Source organism: Panthera uncia, chromosome A2 (assembly GCF_023721935.1).
Source record: "Panthera uncia isolate 11264 chromosome A2, Puncia_PCG_1.0, whole genome shotgun sequence".
In the NCBI taxonomy this organism is placed as follows: Eukaryota; Metazoa; Chordata; class Mammalia; order Carnivora; family Felidae; genus Panthera; species Panthera uncia.
The window spans coordinates 45,536,357-45,546,125 of record NC_064816.1 but is presented as its reverse complement, the minus strand read 5'-3'; the positions used below and the strand labels follow the sequence as shown (position 1 = coordinate 45,546,125).

Genomic DNA, 9,769 nt, shown 5'->3' with positions numbered 1-9,769 from the left:
GCAAGTGGTATGGCAGAAAACTAGTCTAGCCCAGCATGCTTTTTACAAATTTACAAGAAATCTTGTGGAATTTCAGAAATCCTACAACCTTGTAAATAATACATCTTGCTCTGTGAGAATAATATAGTGAATAATACATTAGTCACAGAGGATCTGAAATCCAGAACAAAGAATGAGACTGGGGAGAATTTAGGGTGACAGAACCATGTGCTCAAGGCAATGCAGTATTACTAACATTAACACTGCTAACCTAATATACTTGAAGAAGAAAGAGCAGGAAGCGGAGGAAGAGGAAGAGAGAAAGAAGAGGAAGAAACAGGAGGAAAAGAAGGGGAGTGGAAGAAACAGCTTTAATTCCTTAGAATTAAAACAGGAACTATTGCTGTTTTGGAATTACACATGAAAAATTAAAATTAATTAAAATTAAACATGTTGGGAAGCATGTAACCCATAGACATGAGGATATTAAACTAGCCAGGAACATCAATTTACTGATCTTCATGGTGCCTGGAAAAGTTAGGGAAAGCAATCTACAGCCTGCCTCTGAGTACTTTAACCAGCCTCAGTTCTCAAATGTTTCTGGATATCCAAGCCCCAGTACCTAACTCAACCACAACCTGGCATTCCTTTTACTATTCTAGGTACACTGGATTTTAGAAGATATTGCATCAGTTTTGTTTTAACGGACAAGAAACCAAGCCAGAAAAAATAAAAAAAATAAACAATGTTGCTGTGGTTTCTGTATTCAACCACAGAGAGGGAAACATTCCCAGACTGCATTTGTAGATATCTAAGTAGGCATAATGGATTATAATAGGTATCCTTCCAGACTTCCCGGAAGACTTTATTTGACTGCTACCTATAGACTTGGGATCTGTTCACCCAAACGGCATGTGACCCAGGTCAGGCCCATCACAGCACACCTTTAATCTGAATAAGATGACTGATTAAGGAGTGAGGCTTGTCACCAAAATAGAGATAGTTCGAATTCCTTCCTTGAGCTGATAACAGATATTCTAAGATATATATCTCATCTAGAAGCCCGAAAATAGCAGAAAGAGGCAAGAAATGAAGAAAGTGATAGAGCCCCAATGACAGCATTTGAGCTTCGAAATCCAGCCATATCAGGAGATAAAATGACCCACAGACTTCTGAGTTGCATGAGCTGATTGTCTTTTTAACGTTTGCTTGTGTGTGTATGTGTGTGTTTTAGGTGCAACAGAACAAACCTAACACTGGAGAAAGAGGGTTCACATCACAGACGTTCATATTAGAGGTGTCAAAACATCTATTTTATCTGGATACTGTCTTATCAGGAGTGAGTCTTGGGAAAAGAAATGGATTATCAAGGGGTAAAGTGTAATAAGCCATGAAAAACCCCAGGTAAATGTACAAAGCAAAAGCCCGAGCCCACTTACAATGAAACATCCATCACTCTTGGGAAAAAGGTAAGCAGACTTCTTTTTGGTTTATCAATTCCATTTGTACAGATCAGGATACCGAGTCCTCTCAAAGTTAAACATCAAACTATTGATTCCCCTAAATAAAGATGGTTATTATTACTACCTAGTACTTAAAAGCCCTAATACTTTACTTACAGTAATTTATTTTTTTTCACAGCGAATGTCTTTGTATTTTTACTATTTGTAGAAAACTGGCATTTAGATTTCAAAATGTATGATGTCACAAAATTACCAGCAGCAGTCTTAAGCATTTCAACAATGCTTATGAACTCCACTTTGGTGACACAAACAAGGCTATTATTCCAAGTTCAAAAAGCAGGACTTGTCCCAGGAGGATGTTACACGTCCTGTAGATACTCAGGCCATCTTGCTGAGGACCCATTCGTGACCATGTCTTCTTCTATCTCCTCTTCACCGTCATCATTGGGCCTGATCTGCGTTCCCTGCCAGGTATCTGACCAGACTGCAGCAAGCCCTTCAGCCGCTCTACTTCAGCCAGAGTTGACGCATTTGCTATAGCATTCTTGATGGCTTCTACATCCCCTGGAGACGGTCCGCCTTTCTTTTTGTCAGTCGGCAAACCGGCACCTGGGTTGAAAGTTTTGCTTCTCCTGGCAATATCCTTTGCAAGTTGTGCACCCCGTTTGCCCTTCAACATTTTCTCTGCTTCCTGACGCTCTTTCAGTTTCACCTTCTGGAAATCCAGTACTCTGACTTGCGGAACTTTACAAATTACATACAGTCTGTAATGCTTCTTATTTGTTACAGGATTTCTTAGGATACTTAGGTAAGTCAGTGATTTGAGAGATGCCAAGGGGTCCAGATCACCCAGTTCCACGAGACTGTTGTTGGTGAGAATGAGCTCTGTCAGGCAGGGTAGAGCCTGATCAAGTGCCTCACCTATACACCATATTCTATTGTTGTTCACTAATAATGTTTTCAGTCTTCTCAACAAAGGAAAACCATCCAGTTTCCTGATTTCATTGTAGAAAAATCCATAGCATCAAACTGGTCCAAGGTAGCACCTAGATTTTCAATGACAGGAATTTTATACCCCCCGGAGGTCCAGCTCGCGGTCCCGCACAGCGTTGGTATACTGCCCCGCCTGCTCCATCAGCTCTGCCGTCAGTTTCACCATCCTGCCACCTCCCGCTGCCGGTGCCTGACCCAACGGCTGCTTCCCGCCGCCTCCGGCCCGCCAGATTTCCCAGCGTCCTACAGTGACTTAAATAATCCTTGAAACTACCCCGTATAGTAGGTTCTACAGCTAGTAAGTGATAAAGCTAGGATTTGCACCCGGTTGTTCCAGTTCTCAAGTCCATGCCCTTCATCAGTAGGCTATCTGTGGCCTCTCAGAAAGCACAGGAGATGGTAATTTTGGGATTTGAATGCAAAGATATAGGATTCCAACTTTCTGCTACCCTACTTTGCCCTGAAAAGATAATGCCTATGCAGTCCAAAGCCAGGAATGGGCACTCTTCCCTCTTCTCTCTGTTCTATGATGTCTATACATCTCTTCAACATACACTGACATTATTGGTCTTACACCATTAGCTTGTTTCTACTAGGACTGAATGTTACCACAGAACTGTAAGTTTATGTCAACTGTATAGACTACAACCTCCTGATTTCAACCAACATCATTCTTCAGAGAACCTCACATTCAGGCAAGGTCTTCACCTGACCACCAGTGCTATGTATCTATGCCAGCCTGTCAACAGAGTCATAGACTAAAATGCCACATGTCTAAGCCCAAATATGCTCTTCTTTCTAAGCCCCCATTTCTGTAAAATGGGATAATACAATATCATAATCTGGTTCTCAACCTTATACTCCTTTATTCCTTCATTTATTTCTTTGTTCTTCTCTCTCCTTTATTTCCACATCAAATATTAATCCCTGCTTCTTCTATATGTTCTAGACAATTCCATTCCAGTTGCCTCCACACCAACCCAAACCTCCATCTCCTCCATGGAATGTTTCAAGAACTGCCCAATCCCCTATCTCATCTAAAATAGTTTCATTTATTCACATATTCACCTAATATTCAAATTTCTACTATGTACAAGACTCTATGCAAGGTAAGCACCAAAGAACGTAGTCTCCTTGACCTCAATAATCTTCCCAAAATAACACCTATAAATTGTAAATGCCACCAAAGCTCCTCATTACCTATAGAAATGAATACCTAACTTATCCTTCATTCAAGGCCTTCTGAAACTCAACCCCAACCTAACTCACCACCCCTATTTCCCAGTATTTCCCTTCATGTGATCTTTGCTTCATAAAACTTATGACCATCAAATCAACAGCTAGCACTGGCTCCTGGTTCTTGGAATGTCCCCACCACAACCACCTGATGACCAACACAATGAAAATAAGTGTTGCCTTTTATATTATTTTATAATGTGAAAAAACATGCCCTGCACAATTAGATATTCATCAATTCCTTCACCATTATTTATGGATCAGTTCTATGGACTCTATCATTATCCAAGACAAATGTTCACTCAACAATTTTATACTTGCAGAGTTCTTTAGAAAAGATGGGTCTTGATACAAATCCTCATCTTTCGCCGGAAGATGGCGGCGTAGGAGGACGTGGGGCTCACAACGCGTCCTGCCGATCACTTAGATTCCACCTACACCTGCCTAAAGAACCCAGAAAACCGCCAGAGGATTAGCAGAAGGGAGTCTCCGGAGTCAAGCGCAGACTAGAGGCCCACGGAAGAGGGTAGGAAGGGCGGCGAGGCGGTGCGCGCTCCACGGACTGGCGGGAGGGAGCCGGGGTGGAGGGGCGGCTCGCCGGCCAAGCAGAGCCCCCGAGTCTGGCTGGCAAAAGCGGAGGGGCCGGACAGACTGTGTTCCGACAGCAAGCGCGACTTAGCGTCTGGGAGGTCATAAGTTAACAGCTCTGCTCGGAAAGCGGGAAGGCTGGAGGACAAAGGGAGGGAGAGCTGCTGAGCCCCCGGACGGCAGAGCTCAGCTTGGCGGGGAACAAAGGCGCCAGCGCCATCTCCCCCGCCCATCCCCCAGCCAAAATCCCAAAGGGAACCAGTTCCTGCCAGGGAACTTGCTCGCTCCGCGCAAACACCCAACTCTGTGCTTCTGCGGAGCCAAACCTCCGGCAGCGGATCTGACTCCCTCCCGCTGCCACAGGGCTCCTCCTGGAGTGGATCCCCTAAGGAGAAGCGAGCTAAGCCTGCCCCTCCACCCCCCGTGCACCTTGCCTACCCACCCCAGCTAATACGCCAGATCCCCAGCAACACAAGCCTGGCAGTGTGCAAGTAGCCCAGACGGGACACGCCACCCCACAGTGAAGCCCGCCCCTAGGAGAGGGGAAGAGAAGGCACACACCAGTCTGACTGTGGCCCCAGCAGTGGGCTGGGGGCAGACATCGGGTCGGACTGCGGCCCCGCCCACTAACTCCAGTTATACACCACAGCACAGGGGAAGTGCACTGCAGGTCCTCACCACTCCAGGGACTCTCCAAAATGACCAAACGGAAGAATTCCCCTCAGAAGAATCTCCAGGAAATAACAACAGCTAATGAACTGATCAAAAAGGATTTAAATAATATAACAGAAAGTGAATTTAGAATAATAGTCATAAAATTAATCGCTGGGCTTGAAAACAGTATACAGGACAGCAGAGAATCTCTTGCCACAAAGATCGAGGGACTAAGGAACAGTCACGAGGAGTTGAAAAACGCTTTAAACGAAATGCAAAACAAAATGGAATCCACGATGGCTCGGCTTGAAGAGGCAGAGGAGAGAATAGGTGAACTAGAAGATAAAGTTATGGAGAAAGAGGAAGCTGAAAGAAAGAGAGATAAAAAAATCCAGGAGTATGAGGGGAAAATTAGAGAACTAAGTGATACACTAAAAAAAAATAATATACGCATAATTGGTATCCCAGAGGAGGAAGAGAGAGGGAAAGGTGCTGAAGGGGTACTTGAACAAATTATAGCTGAGAACTTCCCTGAACTGGGGAAGGAAAAAGGCATTGAAATCCAAGAGGCACAGAGAACTCCCTTCAGACGTAACTTGAATCGATCTTCTGCACGACATATCATAGTGAAACTGGCAAAATACAAGGATAAAGAGAAAATTCTGAAAGCAGCAAGGGATAAACGTGCCCTCACTTATAAAGGGAGACCTATAAGACTCGGGACTGATCTCTCCTTTGAAACTTGGCAGGCCAGAAAGGCTTGGCACGATATCTACAGTGTGCTAAACAGAAAAAATATGCAGCCGAGAATCCTTTATCCAGCAAGTCTGTCATTTAGAATAGAAGGAGAGATAAAGGTCTTCCCAAACAAACAAAAACTGAAGGAATTTGTCACCACGAAACCAGCCCTACAAGAGATCCTAAGGGGGATCCTGTGAGACAAAGTACCAGAGACATCACTACAAGCATAAAACATACAGACATCACAATGACTCTAAACCCATATCTTTCTATAATAACACTGAATGTAAATGGATTAAATGCGCCAACTAAAAGACATAGGGTATCAGAATGGATAAAAAAACAAGACCCATCTATTTGCTGTCTACAAGAGACTCATTTTAGATCTGAGGACACCTTTAGATTGAGAGTGAGGGGATGGAGAACTATTTATCATGCTCCTGGAAGCCAAAAGAAAGCTAGAGTAGCCATACTTATATCAGACAAACTAGACTTTAAATTAAAGGCTGTAACAAGAGATGAAGAAGGGCATTATATAATAATCACAGGGTCTATCCACCAGGAAGAGCTAACTATTATAAATGTCTATGCGCCAAATACCCGAGCCCCCAGATATATAAAACAATTACTCATAAACATAAGCAACCTTATTGATAAGAATGTGGTCATTGCAGGGGACTTTAACACCCCACTTACAGAAATGGATAGATCATCTAGACACACAGTCAATAAAGAAACAAGGGCCCTGAATGATACATTGGATCAGATGGACTTGACAGATATATTTAGAACTCTGCATCCCAAAGCAACAGAATATACTTTCTTCTCGAGTGCACATGGAACATTCTCCAAGATAGATCATATACTGGGTCACAAAACAGCCCTTCATAAGTTTACAAGAATTGAAATTATACCATGCATACTTTCAGACCACAATGCTATGAAGCTTGAAATCAACCACAGGAAAAAGTCTGGAAAACCTCCAAAAGCATGGAGGTTAAAGAACACCCTACTAACGAATGAGTGGGTCAACCAGGCAATTAGAGAAGAAATTAAAATATACATGGAAACAAACGAAAATGAAAATACAACAATCCAAACGCTTTGGGATGCAGCGAAGGCAGTCCTGAGAGGAAAATACATTGCAATCCAGGCCTATCTCAAGAAACAAGAAAAATCCCAAATACAAAATCTAACAGCACACCTAAAGGAAATAGAAGCAGAACAGCAAAGGCAGCCTAAACCCAGCAGAAGAAGAGAAATAATAAAGATCAGAGCAGAAATAAACAATATAGAATCTAAAAAAACGGTAGAGCAGATCAACGAAACCAAGAGTTGGTTTTTTGAAAAAATAAACAAAATTGACAAACCTCTAGCCAGGCTTCTCAAAAAGAAAAGGGAGATGACCCAAATAGATAAAATCATGAATGAAAATGGAATGATTACAACCAATCCCTCAGAGATACAAACAATTATCAGGGAATACTATGAAAAATTATATGCCAGCAAATTGGACAACCTGGAAGAAATGGACAAATTTCTAAACACCCACACTCTTCCAAAACTCAATCAGGAGGAAATAGAAAGCTTGAACAGACCCATAACCAGCGAAGAAATTGAATCGGTTATCAAAAATCTCCCAACAAATAAGAGTCCAGGACCAGATGGCTTCCCAGGGGAGTTCTACCAGACATTTAAAGCAGAGATAATACCTATCCTTCTCAAGCTATTCCAAGAAATAGAAAGGGAAGGAAAACTTCCAGACTCATTCTATGAAGCCAGTATTACTTTGATTCCTAAACCAGACAGAGACCCAGTAAAAAAAGAGAACTACAGGCCAATATCCCTGATGAATATGGATGCAAAAATTCTTAATAAGATACTAGCAAATCGAATTCAACAGCATATAAAAAGAATTATTCACCATGATCAAGTGGGATTCATTCCTGGCCTGCAGGGCTGGTTCAACATTCGCAAATCCATCAACGTGATACATCACATTAACAAAAAAAAAGAGAAGAACCATATGATCCTGTCAATCGATGCAGAAAAGGCCTTTGACAAAATCCAACACCCTTTCTTAATAAAAACCCTTGAGAAAGTCGGGATAGAAGGAACATACTTAAAGATCATAAAGGCCATTTATGAAAAGCCCACAGCTAACATCATCCTCAACGGGGAAAAACTGAGAGCTTTTTCGCTAAGATCAGGAACACGACAGGGATGCCCACTGTCACCGCTGTTGTTTAATATAGTGCTGGAAGTTCTAGCATCAGCAATCAGACAACAAAAGGAAATCAAAGGCATCAAAATTGGCAAAGACGAAGTCAAGCTTTCGCTTTTTGCAGATGACATGATATTATACATGGAAAATCCGACAGACTCCACCAAAAGTCTGCTAGAACTGATACATGAATTCAGCAAAGTTGCAGGATACAAAATCAATGTGCAGAAATCAGTTGCATTCTTATACACTAACAATGAAGCAACAGAAAGACAAATGAAGAAACTGATCCCATTCACAATTGCACCAAGAAGCATAAAATACCTAGGAATAAATCTAACCAAAGATGTAAAAGATCTGTATGCTGAAAACTATAGAAAGCTTATGAAGGAAATTGAAGAAGATATAAAGAAATGGAAAGACATTCCCTGCTCATGGATTGGAAGAATAAATATTGTCAAAATGTCAATACTACCCAAAGCTATCTACACATTCAATGCAATCCCAATCAAAATTGCACCAGCATTCTTCTCGAAGCTAGAACAAGCAATCCTAAAATTCATATGGAACCACAAAAGGCCCCGAATAGCCAAAGTAATTTTGAAGAAGACCAAAGCAGGAGGCATCACAATCCCAGACTTTAGCCTCTACTACAAAGCTGTCATCATCAAGTCAGCATGGTATTGGCATAAAAACAGACACATAGACCAATGGAATAGAATAGAAACCCCAGAACTAGACCCACAAACGTATGGCCAACTCATCTTTGACAAAGCAGGAAAGAACATCCAATGGAAAAAAGACAGTCTCTTTAACAAATGGTGCTGGCAGAACTGGACAGCAACATGCAGAAGGTTGAAACTAGACCACTTTCTCACACCATTCACAAAAATAAACTCAAAATGGATAAAGGACCTGAATGTGAGACAGGAAACCATCAAAACCTTAGAGGAGAAAGCAGGAAAAGACCTCTCTGACCTCAGCCGTAGCAATCTCTTACTCGGCACATCCCCAAAGGCAAGGGAATTAAAAGCAAAAGTGAATTACTGGGACCTTATGAAGATAAAAAGCTTCTGCACAGCAAAGGAAACAACCAACAAAACTAAAAGGCAACCAACGGAATGGGAAAAGATATTTGCAAATGACACATCGGACAAAGGGCTAGTATCCAAAATCTATAAAGAGCTCATCAAACTCCACACCCGAAAAACAAATAACCCAGTGAAGAAATGGGCAGAAAACATGAATAGACACTTCTCTAAAGAAGACATCCGGATGGCCAACAGGCACATGAAAAGATGTTCAACGTCGCTCCTTATCAGGGAAATACAAATCAAAACCACACTCAGATACCACCTCACGCCAGTCAGAGTGGCCAAAATGAAGAAATCAGGAGACTATAGATGCTGGAGAGGATGTGGAGAAACAGGAACCCTCTTGCACTGTTGGTGGGAATGCAAATTGGTGCAGCCGCTCTGGAAAGCAGTGTGGAGGTTCCTCAGAAAATTAAAAATAGACCTACCCTATGACCCAGCAATAGCACTGCTAGGAATTTATCCAAGGGATACAGGAGTACTGATGCATAGGGGCACCTGTACCCCAATGTTTATAGCGGCACTCTCAACAATAGCCAAATTATGGAAAGAGCCTAAATGTCCATCAACTGATGAATGGATAAAGAAATTGTGGTTTATATACACAATGGAATACTACGTGGCAATGAGAAAAAATGAAATATGGCCTTTTGTAGCAACATGGATGGAACTGGAGAGTGTGATGCTAAGTGAAATAAGCCATACAGAGAAAGACAGATACCATATGGTTTCACTCTTATGTGGATCCTGAGAAACTTAACAGAAACCCATGGGGGAGGGGAAGGAAAAAAAAAAAA

The 9,769-nt window shown here is 42.0% G+C and overlaps 1 pseudogene; it reads right to left on the bottom strand.

The window, feature by feature from the left end:
- Positions 1 to 1,614: 1,614 nt before the first annotated feature.
- On the bottom strand, positions 1,615 to 2,712 carry LOC125929592 (U2 small nuclear ribonucleoprotein A'-like; annotated as a pseudogene).
- Positions 2,713 to 9,769: the final 7,057 nt, after the last annotated feature.